The sequence below is a fragment of the Leuresthes tenuis genome, unplaced genomic scaffold (genome assembly GCF_036924035.1).
Source record: "Leuresthes tenuis unplaced genomic scaffold, fLeuTen1.0.hap1 SCAF_24, whole genome shotgun sequence".
Lineage (NCBI taxonomy): Eukaryota > Metazoa > Chordata > Actinopteri > Atheriniformes > Atherinopsidae > Leuresthes > Leuresthes tenuis.
Window position 1 is genome coordinate 13,949,599 of NW_027325378.1, and position 16,159 is coordinate 13,965,757.

The 16,159-nt window shown below is 40.9% G+C and overlaps 2 protein-coding genes across 4 annotated transcripts in view; both read left to right on the forward strand.

Moving 5' to 3' along the window:
• Nucleotides 1-16,159, forward strand: part of LOC140284993 (uncharacterized) — a 205,100-nt gene that overhangs the window by 22,022 nt on the left and 166,919 nt on the right. The window lies entirely within an intron of this gene.
• Nucleotides 4,934-16,159, forward strand: part of sema5a (sema domain, seven thrombospondin repeats (type 1 and type 1-like), transmembrane domain (TM) and short cytoplasmic domain, (semaphorin) 5A) — a 128,901-nt gene continuing 117,675 nt past the window's right edge. For 2 of the 3 annotated variants that reach the window (XM_072378376.1, XM_072378375.1), the window contains exon 1: nt 4,936-5,481. The gene's annotated coding sequence lies outside the window, so the exon portion shown is untranslated. Of the gene's footprint in view, nt 5,482-16,159 lie in introns of all 3 variants that reach the window. The other variant, XR_011910196.1, reaches the window with a different exon arrangement.

Genomic DNA, 16,159 nt, shown 5'->3' on the forward strand with positions numbered 1-16,159 from the left:
CTTGACATCCATTCATAAGCGTTTCTCACCATCCCCTTGTTCTTCTTTGTAAGCATTTCTAGATAAATCAACAGTGTCTAGCTTGTAAAAGTGGACGTGATGACATACATTGTGAGACGTATGGTGTCAAAGACATATGAGACACTAAACATTCACATGTTGATGTTTCAGGTGACTTTTAGTTGGGAATCGTAGGAGCCTGGCAAGTGCCAATAGAATGCTCCGTAGAATTGAGTTAAGTGAACAGAAACTGAACAGTTTTGTATCGTTTACTGTGAAATTGCAATGTATAACATGTTGTGTCATGGATTAGGTTATTTAAGACACTAAAAACAGTTATTCTGTAACCAAATCATTATCAGATTCTCCACAATGCAACCTTCTTAGAAAAGGAAATGGTTATATATTTGCATTAAAATAGTTTTTTATAGCATTTCAAGAGATTTGAAAAACAAACAAATCATTATTTTGTCATTGATCACAATCCTAATTGATGCAATGTGTTGCTATTGTTTCTACCATGTTCATTGGAAGCACTAATTGGCACTGAACAAGCCCCTACACTGATATTGAACAAGGAAACCTTTGGCCTAATGATGGTACCATATGGAACAAAAAGGGATCATCAGACATCTTAGAATTGATTGTGGGGGGGAATGAAATGTGGGTGTTATACTTTGAGCATCTGTGAATATACTCTTTTGAGGTCTGGGTGACACGGGCCTGTGATTCATGTGGGGAGAAATACTTTTCATTCACCCCCTTGCTTTTTCAACAGGTTCTGCAGGATCGGACAGCTAAATGATTTACTTAGATTATCTTATATTCAAAAGATAAATGCAGAAAAAGCACTCACTCAAGCTCCCAGCACCCCTGTGAGTGTCCTCCTTTTCCCTCAGCAGCTCTGCAGAAACCTCGAAACCAAAAAGCCCCAAAGGTTCAAACATTTCAAACATAGGACAAAGTGAGTATGAGAAAGTACTTACATAAAATCTAAATGTATGAATATGAAGTGAGATAACTTTTGAGTGCTTATTTTACTTTTGAAACATCTTAAACTTGGCTAACTCTTAGCCACAGATATTGTCATTGCTGAAATGTTGTTGTGCCTCACTCTGCATAAAAACTGAGTACAAAATCTTTTATTTGTTGCACCTTTCTCATATTTAGGTGCATGGCCAGCTACACCTTGAAAATATATTGGGCATAATTTGCCAGAACAAAGCTAGAGTAACTGTCCCTCATTGCAGAATTGTTCTACCCATGAATTAAAAAAACTTCTAATCTTAATATTTATTACAATGCCTTATAAAGTTGATGTTGTTTGGAGGTGTCGGGCTGATATCAGGGCTGTACTTGTGCAACAACCACACTTCACCTGGCCACAATTGCAAAGTGAGGGATAACGAAGCCTGAATGTCCATTTCACATTTAGACTGATCTGATGACCACAGCTGTTTCAGAGATACGGCTGCGCGATTGCCAGTGGTGTAAGATTCAACCTCTGGATACCTATGCCAACATTTCATAACCAGTCATCCAATATTTCTTTTTGAGAATTATAAGACGCATGCTTACTGATAGATCAATGTCACACCTACAGACACACGAGATAGGCATGATTAATAGGAAGAGCATTATCCTAGATCTTTAGCTCATGATTTAGCACCCAGTGGAAACTTTCCCCTTCTGAGTAGTTCTGCTGACACCTTTCTCTCCTGTATCACATGCACACTTGTCCTGACAGTTACAGCATCATTGTCCAATTCTTCCTCCTGTGGAGCGTGACAGGGGAAGTAGACTTTGTTGAGTCCCGCCATTACAAGGCCCTAAATGCTGCTGCTGCAGGGCATGGTAAGGCTGAGTAAGCCTGAGAAATCGCACGGTTTTAGCCCTGCTGCAGCGTGGGACGGCTCATTGAGTCTGCAGGTATGAAGCTAAGAATGAGGAATGACTGCAGACTTTCACAGCTGGCCAGCTCTTCCCTCTCACCCTTGCGATGTTTCCGTAGTCATGCCTCTCCCCACTCTTTAAAATCCCAGCACATTCTCTCCCGAGGAAGTGACCAAAACACCTGTCCCTGGTTTGTGTTGAACTCACCTGCGCTCTCACCGCAACTGCAACCTGAGTCAGATGTAGAGCCATTGACGTGCAATCATGCAGTGTACAAGCATATTTCAACCTCAACATGTGAGAATGTTGCCTTTAAGTTTCAGTGAGACTGTATACATTGCATGGTCCTGTGCCTGGCTGGTTATTGAAAAGTGAGAGATGACCTGGGATTTGATATGGCAGAGATACAGCATGACAGATGGCCTGTTTGACAGAGGGAATATGGGGTCTTGGCTATAGTCAACTAAGGTTTGGCACCCATGCTTTGATCTTGGCTTGCTGTCAGTATCTTTTTTTTGTGTGTTATAAGTCATTATCATTGTTTACAGACACTCATTCACACATTCCATTACACATGTGCATGCTCACATAAAGTAAACATAATAACAAAAGGAGCATAAAATGGCAGGGAACAGTCTATGGTGTGACTGTCTTCCACTAGATAAAAACAATTTATTTTATTGTTACTCTGAAAGCAATATCTGCTTAATGTAATGAGTGCAATAAAAGCAACCTATTCTCACCAGCAAATGTGTAATCAGTACATTTGTTCACATGTCCAAAACATGCAGCTTTCACCATCCATGGTAGTAAATTGTGAGATGACAATGTATGACAGGAGTCATCATATGTGAGCCGTAGGTCTGAATATTTTTGTAGGTCTGTATGTATTTGCATGTCTGCATATATTTTGGTAACATGTAGACCTAATTATTATTAACTTTACCCATGTTCTTTTAACTCTTAACTGGAACTAGTCATGTATGACAGTGCAGTAGAAAAGAAAGGAATCTCGATGGAGAGGGAGAAAAGAGTAGAAAAGGTTAATGGGTGGAGAGCACTGTCAAATAGCAATCTGTTGCTTCAAGGTCCATAGATTAGCACCATCTACCATCCTCTTCTTCCTTTTTATGAACATTTGTGGCTAAATGAACGCAGGTGAGACGTGGATGGCATCAGAAAACTGAATGATATATGACTGCATCTGTTTGAGAAACAGAATAAGGAAAACATCATTTTTGTTGTATGAACAGGTATATGATAAAAATGTTGTGGTTGCCTGGTAACTTCAGCAAGATAGCATGATATCATGCTAGGAACAAACACCAGAGAAGACCTGGATACCAGTATGGCTTTGGCTCGCCCCCATCATGGACTGATGTACTTACAATCACCCCACTCTCCGTGTGATTGTCCATTTAGATCAGGGATCTTAAACTCCGGTCCTCGAGAGCCGGTGTCCTGCAGGTTTTACATGTTTCCCTGTTTCAACACACCTGATTCAGAGTAAATGGATCTCTGCAAAAGATTGTTAAATTCTGCACAAATCAGCTAATGAGGCATCAATCTGGATCAGGTGTGTTGGAGCAGGGAAACATCTAAGTTCTGCAGGACAGCGGCCCTAGAGGACCAGAGTTTGTGATCCCTGATTTAGAGGCACTGCAATGTTTTTCACTGATAAACATGTGAAGCTCAGGCAACTGAGACTTCACTCAGAAGTTCAGCCGAGCTCTCTGGGTTTAGCCGTCAGGGAGTAAAACATCCATTTCGAAGAGAGACATATTCCCGATGCAGGAAGTAAAAGTTCACAGCACTTAGAGTGGACGAAACTACTTTAGATAGTCGATTGTGTAAATTCCCTTAATTGTCTCAGTGCTCAACTTCTTCCTTCTTTTACTTTTTAACATTGCTTTTGTCAAGTACTATCACTGCCTTCAGCCCGCCGGATCATCATCCAGTCTGATCTGATATGCAGCAGATCTGCTCCCTCCGCATCTCACAGCACCATGAGAGAAAGGAAAAGGTTACCCACGCAATTCCCAGAGTTGCACAGAGGCCACTTGAAATGTAAATCTCAGCTTTACTTTCCCCCATGTGGGCAGCAACATTTTTATGAAAATCACCTGATTTGAATTTAGATGTGGGTACACGGGAGCAGAGGCATTCGCAGGGACTCGTTCCTTTTTTACGTAGAGGCATATTAACAAGCTGTTGTTGATTTGGCTACATGTCTCTCAAGAAGACAGACACACACTGTCTGTGCAGCCCTAAAGCGGTGTACAGCACTTTGAGCTTTCAGAGCTCGATAGTGAAGCATTCATTTCAGAGCATTTGTTCACCGGGGAATTATTAGGTAATTGTACAGGGAATGTCACAACCAGAATACACAAAGGCATAGAAACACAGCACTGTCACTCTCTGCCTTGTTCTTCTCTCATCTTTCCGTCTAACTCTCTAACATCAAATATGATAAATAATAGCATTTTGTTAAATGAATGGAAGGCTGACTGAATAAAGCAGTTGCAAAAAACTTCATCCGGAATGATGAGCAGCTGGCTTTGGAGGTATACGTGAAAGAGTTCAAAGCCCACTTTTATAAAGCATCATTTCTGCTGATGTGTTTGTGAAATCTCATGACACCTCAACACTGACACCTTTAGGGATCTACTTGTTTAAAAGTAAGAACTATAGAAATAAACAAAATAACTAATACGTTTTTTTTTATCTTTCTCTAGCAAGAGAATGTAAACAAAATGTGTTGTTAGACCCCCAGGATTACATACAATTTTATTACACTAACTACCAGAGGCTGATATTGACCTCTGACCCAGCTGGAGAACACAATCCAGGAGAGATCGTTATTGCTGGGATCAAGAGAGCACAGCCAATGTAAAAATGTCACAACAGACATGTCAGACTTGACAAATCCCAGTCATTCCACTTGTAGCTCCTGCGTTTTATGAGCTCTATCGCTCTCCTCCACCTGCAGGACAGCTGTGCGCCGCTGCCACGTCTCTGATCGCCGCTGGAGTGGACGCGCAAAGTGGGGGCGCAATCCTCAACCAACAAAACCCTGCTCCCGAGCTGCGCAGCTGTAACTGAAGGCAGTCTTGCGGAGGCATCGCCCTCCTCTGCTCCTCTGGCTGTGTGGGGTTTTTGTTATTTTTATTCTTTTCTTCTTTGCTCAAGCACTGACCGTTTCATCTGCGGGAAAGTTTTCCTTTTTCAACGCACAGTTGCCTTTTTCGCACCACGACACAGAGCTGAGGCACATTGTGTGTGGCGCAGCGCGACAGAGCTGGGTGTCCGATTACAAGCCGTGCGCCGAGGAGCCACCGGCACAGAGCGCTTCCCTGTGGGGCAGAAATAGCACACGGGGCTCCGGAGGGACGAGACAGGGCGCAGAGGAATCTGTGCAGAGACAGAAGGAGTTTTACCGAGGTCCACATTTCCCGAGCCACGGCAGAAGTGAGGATATTTCATCTCTCAGCTCATCTTCATTTTCTGTTTCCTCGCCACTCTCATCAGCGGGACAACACACGCAGCTTTTGTCTCTAACAGATGAACGGGAGTTGGGCACCTCACTTGGTAAGAAGCAGCGTATTTTATCAAAGGGCTACGGGCTGGTGTGCTCCGGATTTTATTGTTATTCAGAATGTCACAGACGTCTGTAGCAAATGTCCTTCATTACGCGCTATTTGTTTATTTTTCTCTTGATCATTATCGAACAATTCTAATTAGATGTTATACACCCCTTTTGCCTTTCTTTTAACTTAAATGAAATTTTGCCGCAGAATGTAATCACATCGCGCAATGAGGACACACCGGTCCACAAACCTACAGTCACACAAATAGTCAGTTTTAGAAGTTTTGCGTTGTGCTCTACGATTTCTGACCACTTGGTGGTGCTGACAGAGTGCAACCACAACCACACACCCCAAAGCTTATCCTCAAATCCTTATATTAACAAATTTTCATCTGTGTTTGGCTTTTCCTTTCTGCTTTTAACAGCCTAATACAGTCGATTAGGTGCTGGTGTGACAACCGACAAGCTTCAGTTGCTCATATTTCTTGTAGTCATTGCAGCAAGTGCACATGTGTTTTGACAGAGGCTTGAAATATATCACTGATGATGAATTTAAAAAGAAAAAAGGAGAGGAGCTTATCAAACAGCAGTGAGCTGGATATTTCGCTGGCTTCACATCTGATATACAAGTTGGGAAATGTCACTCTTAGAAAGAATATTAGCATACACATTATGTACTTTATTTATTCATTTTTTTCTTACAATATAAAATGCCCTTACCATTAGAAGTAACCTTTAAGCTATTTCATGTCAGCTGGCCCCTATATTGTGATTTGATATAATAAAGATTTCCATTTATTTTTTGGGGGGAAAGTTATGCTCAAAGGGCAGGAACAGTGTTCACAGCCTCTCTGAGAACTGAGACTGTGTGCAGCTTTATGCTTATATTTTACCTGTATTTGCAGTCAGTGTATTCGAGGCCCTTGGCTATACAACCCGAACTTCAGGCTTCTGAATTAATTGCACAGAAAAGAGCCTGTCCTTGATGGTTTTTACCCATGGCTTTGTCAAGCCATGAAACTGTTTTGTAAGTGGTTGAATCAGAGATTTATTTCAGCTTTCCTTACACTGCAAATCCCACTTTAAGCAAACATTATGTTTACACAAAAGCTTAACCGGCTCAGAACTGAATGTTCTGTCGGTGAGTTGGACACATTAAATATGGAACGATGGATTTGTTGCAAAAAATACAAATGGTGTTTTGAGGAGATAATGAGTAGAAATCTGGTTAATTCATAGTGTTCCAGTTGCCCCTGCAGCAGCTTTATTCCTCAACCCTGTTCTTCCTCATTAGTGTATGATTAAGTGAACATAATTATTAAATAAGTCATCTATTCACCTTCTTTTTTCAGGCCCGAGGCATTCACCTTGTCAGAAAACATGCTGATTTTTTTACGCTGATATTTTGCCCTCAACATACTATTTTCCATTCCATTGGTATTCAGGGGGTCTGTGCTTGTTTTGATCACAGTAGCATCTCTGATTAGTTAGCTTCCTCTGATCTTAAGACCTCAAACCCAGGAGGACGCTGTGGCTAGTCCATCCCGTCATGTTGTGCTTACCAGTGGAAATAAGTGACCCTCATCCAGATGGTAGAGTACCTTCATACTTACAGTGTCCAGGCCTTTATTGGATGTTGGATGGTAAAATCCCTCAGGCAAGAGGGAAGAGGAGAAAGTGAGAAGAGTACGAGAGTGAGGTCATGAAAGTGTTGAGTCAAGAAATAATGTGATATGATGCCTCTTGGCAAAAGTTTTCAGTTTATTGTGCTCTTGAGCTGCTTGAGAAATGTTGCATGGAAAAAAACACCAAGAATGAAGATGCAATAGTTAGTTAGTAACAGAAACCTAATAAAAAAATGAAAAATACAGGAGTAGGTGTTGAGCCTAATTTCTTTATATTTTGAAGCCACAAGTCTTCGTGTCGTCTTTTAATGGAGTCTTGAGCAATACTTATCAAGACTTTTTGACTTTCTTTGGACATTGGCTGCTTTTCCACTCGTTTTCAGTTAAGTCGTGGTCCCAGATAATTTTTAAAGTAATTTGTTTCTTTATTTTGTTTGTATGTTTGTTTAATAGGCCAATTAACACTAACTAATGAACCATTCAAACAAAAAAGGCCCCCAATTCAATAAAGAATAACTGTAGTATTTAAACAAGACAGAGAACTTAGAAATGAACCAATTTTAGATTGTATTTACAGGCTCGTTTTTATTAGCAGTTTCTTGTACATCTATTCCCATTTTTCAGTTGCATCTTTGAAAAATGTCAGAGATAACACTAATTGACAGAAAAAAAACAAAGTTATTTAAAAAGAGCTTTTAGCTGAAAATGTCTGAGGCGTATCTGATTATCTTGTGCAGTGTGGCTCTGACAAATTGAAAAAAACTGAACAGGTGTAAAAAAAAAAGTGTCAGGCCTAAAAAATACATTTAGCAGATGGATAGAATCCAGAGTGATTTTCTCAGGAAATCTGAAAAATTTAAATTCCAACAAAGACCTGTAACAGGATCTGAAAGACGCATCTGACCCTTCTGCTGATCCATTTCTTGTTCCCTGCAGCCTCGTCAGAAATGGTCTCCATGGAAGGGTGGCTGTCAATAAGCTATTCTTAAGTAAGGAAACAGGGAGAAAAGGCTGAGGTATTCCAGATGACACAAAAAGTGATAATCAGCGGCAACAGGTCTTATGTAGTGATGAATCCCCCCAGAGCTCAGTCCTTAGCATTATTGCAGCAGTGTGGGATCATCTTGACAGAAAACAGAACAAAAGGCAGCCAACATCCAAAGAGGAGCTTTGGAATGTTAAAGATGTCCTTAAACAAATGACAAGAAAGCTTGTCTGACAGGTTTAAACTAGCTTGGAAAATAATGACGGCCATACCAAATATTGACTTTAGATTTGTACAAACTTTGCTTTCTGCACTGTACCAGTATTTCCATTTGTGTTTGCTCATATTCCAATGAATGGCTGCACTCTTCCTAACAATATATAAAGAAACAAGGGTGGCTCAAGACTTTTGCGCAGTACTGTATATCTCGTTATCACAGATAACAACAATGTAGTAAAGTAAATACAGTAGTTGCACACTATGCACACTAATGCGCACTAATCCTTAAATTGTAAATAGTTGTAGCACAAAACAACAAGAACACTTACCTTCCCGCTCTAAAGTAGAGATGAGTAGCAGATAGTGATGAACCCATTGAAGGTTAACCAGTCAGTCACTCTAATGTTTAGTGAGGAGCAGCATTTGATTTGCGGCACTGATATTTGCACTGTGATGGAAATTTGCCCGAGCTCTGGAACCAGCACAAACACAGCAATTAGCCCCAGCCAGGAGAAATCCGTGATGAAAATGACCCTGGCGGCCTTAGCGAGGTTGTGTGGTCGCCATAGAAACTGATTGAACGACAAGCCCATTGTTGTTGACCTTTGTGATTCTGCATCCCCTTGGGGAGGGGTGCGAGTCCTGCTGAGAGTGAAAGTAAAAGGCATAATCATGCGCGTTTAAACTAAACAGTCATTACCCTCTAGCCCCTCTGTGCTCTTTAAGGTCCCTTTGGTTACTCATTTATCTGGCAACAGCAAGATGGGGCTTTAGGATAGTTTGTGTCTGTACACATTGCTTCACAAAAGATTGGGGTTTATTGGCTGAGAACTGCACAGGAGCACCAATTTTACAGATTCCCTTCAGAGGATGATTTATTACTCTTACGCAAGTAAACTTGGAGTCTCAAACAATAGCAGAGGTGGTTTACTATTCTTCCCTGCTGTGCTTTGTCCTCTCAGTACCACAGAATATTTATACATCACAACCACTTTGCCATTATCTCATCCCTTCCTTGTTCCACCTGCCACTTCTGATTTCAAGCCTGTAGTGGACCCGTAGAAACATTCCACATGTTAGAAGATACTGATTGAAAGTATTTGTATATGTCTTTGGAGCTCCCTGGAGAGTTTGCAACTATTTGTGTCAGTTTTAGCGCATTCAGAAACATTTCTGACCAATCCCTACATAATAGAAAAAGTTGCTAAGGTGTCAGAGGACATATGTTTGTTCTCTTTACATTTCTGCTATTGTCTGTCATTAGGTGGGATGGTGTTATGTTGTTATGGCAACTCCAAGGTTTCTCACATTGGATCTGAAAAGCCCGCCCTTCACAGAGAAAGTGAAAGATTATCATCCACAACTCTCCTGTTTTTTACCTCAAAGTCTCACAACAGTTTTTAAAGAGATTGTGAGGAAGTAATCGAGTGGGATTCACAATATAACCTTATGTCTAAATTTGTTTATCTGCTGTTAATCCTCACGAAACTCAACATGTCATACACATAAGTCTTTCCATCTAAATCAGCTGTAAAGTCAGGTTTTGACTCCTTAAAAACAGATAAGCAGCCATTGCAAGTTGTGTTACACTGAGATCTTTCACTGTCAGAGTAAGGTCGGCACAAACAGATTCAAAATTAAGGCAGACATGAGAAGAGCTGTAAGTGAGGCGATAAAAAGTAGGGGTGCACGTGTGTAATCAGACAAAAGCACACACACAGCAGTTCTCTGATGGGACGTATCCTTGTAAAACAGGCAGGGGAAGGCAAGGTAATTTCACACTGCATGTTAAACAGCAGAAACAGCACAGGAGCAGGTGTAGGAAATCATTTGACTTCAGAGAGAGGCAGGGAAGCGCAGGAAGGCAACATGCGAGCCTGGTTGCACTATTATTTCTGCTGCTTGGATCCAAGAATAAATGTCTGCGGTTTGAGCAAAACATCCAGTTTCATGTCAACATGTCAGATAGAATTAGCTCCACTAAGCCAGCCGTCACTCGCCAGCACTGTTACACTACATTAGTTATGTCCCTATCTCCCTTACAACCTCAAACCCCACTCAAATAGCAAAAGGAATCTGTCTTTTAACCATGACGGCAGCCCAGGAGGAAGACGGAGACTTTATTTGGGTCACTATTAAATAATCCCCAAAGCCTCTTTTTCACCAGGGATCAAGCCAAGAGGATGTTTGAAATGGATCCAGACTTGATTGTAAACGTCTTTTTTTTTTTTAAGTTTTGGAGTTCACTCTTTTACTCTTTTTTTCTCTTGCACTTATATCAGTGTGAGACTGGAGAGACTAGGAAAAGAGAGGAGGATGGGAGTGGTGAGAGGGTGTGATGGGGCGTAATGAGTCGAGGGAAAAGAGGTGAAAAGAGGATTTTAAAATAAGAGACAGAAGAAGAAAGAGTGAGGAGGCATTGCTGGTCTTTGTTTATTGACTGATTAAGTGCCATGGGGCCATTTGAAGGGTGAAATGAGTCATGAGTTGTCACCAAGCACACATGCAGACACATGGAGCGAGACACACACTTTTTTCCCCTCTCTGTGGGCCGTCACCCAGCTGTATTTCTCAGAAAGATGAATGGCTTTGAAGCGTGAATGAGAGGATCATTTGATAGTGGCGCTCAGCTCGTATATTTCTCTTTTGTAGAAGCTTCTTCTTTTCGAGCTGCAGCTTGTACCTCGGAGGTGAGTGCAAAACTGGACTGCCTCCTGTGAGACTTTGACACTCTTTGCTATGTATAGTCACCGCTAATTTAGCAGCCACCCATTACTAAAGCAGGAGTATGGTTGTGTGTGCTTGTTTGTGTGTCATCTTCTACAGTATATGTTTTTCATATCAGCAGGAGGAAGTGATGTGGCTAAAATGTTTCCATGAGTTTTTGTTACCCCTCATCGAATGTGCATCGCTGCATCTTAGTTTTATGGAGCATATTATTTTAGGGTAAAAAGCTCTTTTGATGTTATGTGTTTAGAGCTATCTGAGCTTCTATCGCAGCAACACAAACAGCCCGAGAAACTCTAATTTAATCAGTGAGAGGATATAAATACAGAAAATCCTTTAATCTTCAGAAAATGAAAACATTTATCTCTACTTTGATATATCACGAAGGGCTAATCAGAGTACTGTCCTCGAAAAAAAGAGGAAAATTCAAGTTGCAAGCCGATGATTCCCACAGCAGATGAATGAGAAAATGAAATTACAGAGCGTGCTATATTCTTTTCATCCGACCTTATATGAAAGTTTGCGATAACATCCAAAAGATAAAGTGGTCCACTACTTGTTGTGCAGCCAAGCAGAAGGAAGGGGGGCAGAAGAGAGATACAGAGGGAGATTAGAGGCTCGATATATAGAGAGAAAGAGAGGGCTGATAGAGGTAAAAAGATAAGAACTTAAGTTTCCAAGACAAAAGAGGGAGGAGCCTGCTTTTTGAATTGGAAAAATAAAAGGTAGGAGAAAGAAATGGAGATGGGGTGATACCAGGATTGATGAGCAGGGAAATAATTGTACGAGGGGCTTCTCTCAAGAGGCCCACAGCCTTGCATACATCCCTCAGCTGGATTCAGCTGTCAGAGTTAGAGGTCCTTAGAGAGGGATGGACAGAGAGAGATAGCCTGGCAGGTCAGAACGAGACCAGGCCAAAGAGAGAAAGATGAGGAAAGAAAAGGGAGAAAAGAAGAAATGGTGCACTCTTCCTTACCTCCTATAACGCCTCGTTTCCACATATATTCTGACTTTTGTGGTGGATTTTAGAGAGCAATCACACTGCGTGTCAGAAAGTTTGATGAGCGAGGGAGCGGACAGGTTAACAAACAACGAGCTTTACAGTCAAACTGATCACCATCACACAGTCCAGAAAAAACTTCAGCTGTATCTAGCCAACATTGGTGTCAAAATAATGGGAAGTTGTGGGATGTATGGGGTGTATGCATAGCACTTCATATCTTTTAACGTCTTTCATAAAAAACAACTTACCTAATGTTGTTTTGCCATGGTTTTCCTTACAATGAACACTATGGGGAATACTTTTTATTCTATTTTTTATATTTGACTTTATTTCTTCAGAGACACACACAGATCCATATAAAACAATAGGGAGAAAAGAAAAAGCCAATAGTTCCACATACCAGAATAGAACCTGACTGAGCTCAATGCGGGGTTTGTCAGTGTTTAAATCATGATGTTAACAGAGTCCAGTAACCTACATGTACATCTGTTCATTAAGCAACACGTGGGTACACCAACTCTAACAAACATCGGCCTTGAGATGCTCCACTGTGGCCGCTTAAGCAGCAGTCTCAGTCCATACTTATTTGCTATCCTCCCTACTCCTTACATTCACACATGACAGTGTGCCGTATACTACAGCAAATTACAGACTGACTTCACAGGCATGTGGAAATAAGGAGTAATCCTTAAAATCTCATGCTCCTACCCATTTTCAGTGTGCTAACTCACATAAATCTGACCCAGTGTGCTCTCCCTGCTAACTTACAAAGCTCTATGCATCACCAACATTAGAAAATGTGGGCTTTTTTCACTTTTGCCACCCTCTGGTATTTTGTTGACTTTTTTCTCCATGTGTTTCATCTCTCAGTCTGTGGACAGCAGAGCAAAGATTACAGAAGAGTTCACAAACTGATATATAGAACTTTGTTCCTACTCTGTAAATAATCTTATGATCCCTCAGACTTATCTTGTGACCTACTGAAGGGACATCTCTGAGGCTGGATGCCAGTGGACTGAAATGTAATACTGTATTAAAAGAAAATAAACTGGCTATCCCTCAACTGGTTTCAGCAAAAAAATGCATTCCATGCATTTGTTACAATAATCCAAAGTCATTTAGCCAAATATACCCTTCTATGCTTTGTATTTTTTGGTTACATTTGCTGATAATTCTGAGTTGAATTTCTCATGCAGATTTTTTACATAATCCACTGCATATTATTAGCTTTTTACAGGTGGGTCGTATGCAGCCTCAGAGAAAGAACTATTGCCAAAAAAAAAAAGAAAAGAAAAAATCTGTGCCACGTCCTCTGTGCTGTGTAAAAGGTTATCTCTTTTTATTTATATTTAATCACAGCTATTATTCCACTTACGACATGCTATGAAAAGTTAATGTGGAAATTAGGAAATTAGATCTGATCTTGAAGTAGCACTAATGATGCAGCAACATTTTACTGAACAATTAGTAACTCGATTTGTAGTTCCAAGGGGAAAATGTAATGTCAAAAATTATACACAGGCACGTGGTAAAGAGCTCAATTTCCGAGCAGCTATTGTTTTCCAAAAACTTTCCTGCAAACGCCACACTCTCTCCAGACATCAGACTCTAAAGAGTCATGCTCTTTACCAGACTGTGTTCAGCACATGGTGAATGTGTAGTCTAGCTGCTCAAAGACACAATGCTGCCTCAGTTCTGAAGGTGAAACCACATAGCGGATGTGTGGTCTGTTGTAAACCACCAGCAGTGAATAATAGACCACTTATTATTCCCTTTGAATAACATTTCATTCTTCCTTGAATAAACCATCTAGACAAATGAGCCCCCAGTTAGAAACCGAGTGGCTGTCTGCCAACAGTGAGCGCCTTATTTTGTTGATTTAAATCTGACTTGACTTTGATTTTTTTTAAATGTGTGCATGGGAGGAGGAAGTAATTTGGGGTTGAATACTGTTTTAGACAAGTGGGAATTTTGTTTCAAAGAGATATTGTTTTATGGAACATTAAGTCTAGCCAGATACTGCACTTCAGCAATAGGGATATCAATTGCTGCAGAAGACAATGGAGTAATTTTGGAGGTTTTGCAAGGAGTGTCCTTTTTTTTTCCCATACAGTGTTGGTGGGTTATTAAAGTGGTCTGATTATGATGTTTATGAAACAAGAGAAAGTTTCTCGTCTTCTGCTCTGGTTCTATTGTGGTGCTGAGCGCACTGGATAAGTGAGATTCGCTCATGCGTAGTGTTGACTCTTGACCTGCGCTTCATCTGCTTTGTTGGGGCTAAAGTGGATTTTTTAAGGGTTCTTGCTCTTGCATAAAAAACAGAAATCTTAAGGAAGCATCAAAGCACCTAAAAACACACATCGCCAGCATTCACACATCTTGAAGTGTGTATTATGTGCTTTTGTGTTGTACGGAGAAGCTTTAAACCCTGCAGCAATGTGTAGTACAGGCAGAGAGTCAGCTGAAGAAGAGAAACAGAGGCTGTCAGATAGTCAGAAAAGTTAAATCAACAAATAAATCCTCAAGAAGAAGCATACCAGAGTGACTCAAGGCTGTAACAAAAATATCTCAGTGTACATATATCATGTATATTGATAGTTCTTCTGCTTATTTCTCATGCAACTCGGCTGCATGTGTCAGGACTAAGGGGGTCAGCAGGGCGTAGAGCCACTGAAAGGAAAGTCTCTTGTTTCACTTTCTCATAATGGGCTTGCTCCTGCTTGTTGACCTCAGCTTGACCAGACCCGACCCCAACACTGACCCCAACTTTCTTGCATGTCTTTCAAGGAGAAAGAGGTATTCAAGACAGTTGGATGAAATGCATACACGTTTACTGTTTATCATGAGTGCTATGAGAAGAGGGCACAGTTGTGTGATCTTTCTATGCACAGGTAAGCTAAGATGACCCCAGGCAAATAATTTTAAATGAAGGATGAAACACATTTTGTTGCAGCAAACCTCAGCATTTGTTTTTTAAGATTAGGATAGAACTCCTACGCAGAGGATACATCTCCTGTGGACTTGCTCTGTACACAACACTTTTTTGTACTGCTCTTGTTGTCACTGAAAATAGACCTCTGCCCATATGAAAGCCAGGCTCCATAGCATCCTGATCTATTGTGTGCTCCACACAACTCCCCGAAGGTTTTCCGGGTGAAAAAGTACTTCCTTCACTGTAACGGTTAAGGACATGAGGGGATTTTCTGTAAAGAAGGTGCACAGCCCAATGTGAAGTGGAAAATGATGCTGGAGACCACCAAGCAGCTGATTCTCAGGAGGTAATTGTACGAGTATGGACTGTTTGTTTGGCTCTTTAATGCCTCTGCTAGTATCATGAAAAGCCTTAAATTTGTAGCAGAAGATCAACAACGAATTCTAGGCTGATTTTTAAGAAAATGGGAGTTTCTTTTTCCACTTCTCCATGACCATGTTAAAATGCCCACTCACCTCCTCCTCACACTCCACTCAAACCTTTACGGTTCACACAAAGCAATGTTTATCCTCAAAGGGAATAATCTCTTTCACTCACTCCTTTCTCATTTGAGAAGGTTGAAGGGCAGGGTCTGGATGTAGTAATGTACACATGGGAGTTACCAACCCTAGGTTTATGGGCGGTGTTGTGCATTTTAATAGGCCTGAAACAACAGCGGTTTCCACGTCCTGGAGCCGTTTCAACCACTACAACACCCACAGTGGCGGCAGGTTCTCTGTACAAACACTGAGACCTTCTGAAACCTGTCATTGTCATCAGTGGAGCTCCACACCCACACTGACTCCCTCTGTCCCGCTCCTCTGGTCCCATTTATCATAATTAACACTTTCTCCATTTCCAATTCCAAATGCATGTTTCCTCTTGGCCTGATTTTAAAAAGTAAGCATTTCTTTCTTTCTTTTCTTTCCAGTTCAGGATCCCAGTGTGATTTCTGTGTTATCCAGAGTTTGTCAGGTTTAGCTGAACCAATTACACTAATTGTCAGATTACAGTTACTTTATTTCGTCTTTGATTCTCACTCTTCAGTGCTACAGAGGGAATCGATGACATTCAGGGTTCTCGCTGAACTTTTCAGAGGCTGGAAAAGCTAATTAAGTGTTGACAAAATAATAAGAAGAAAAGAATTTCA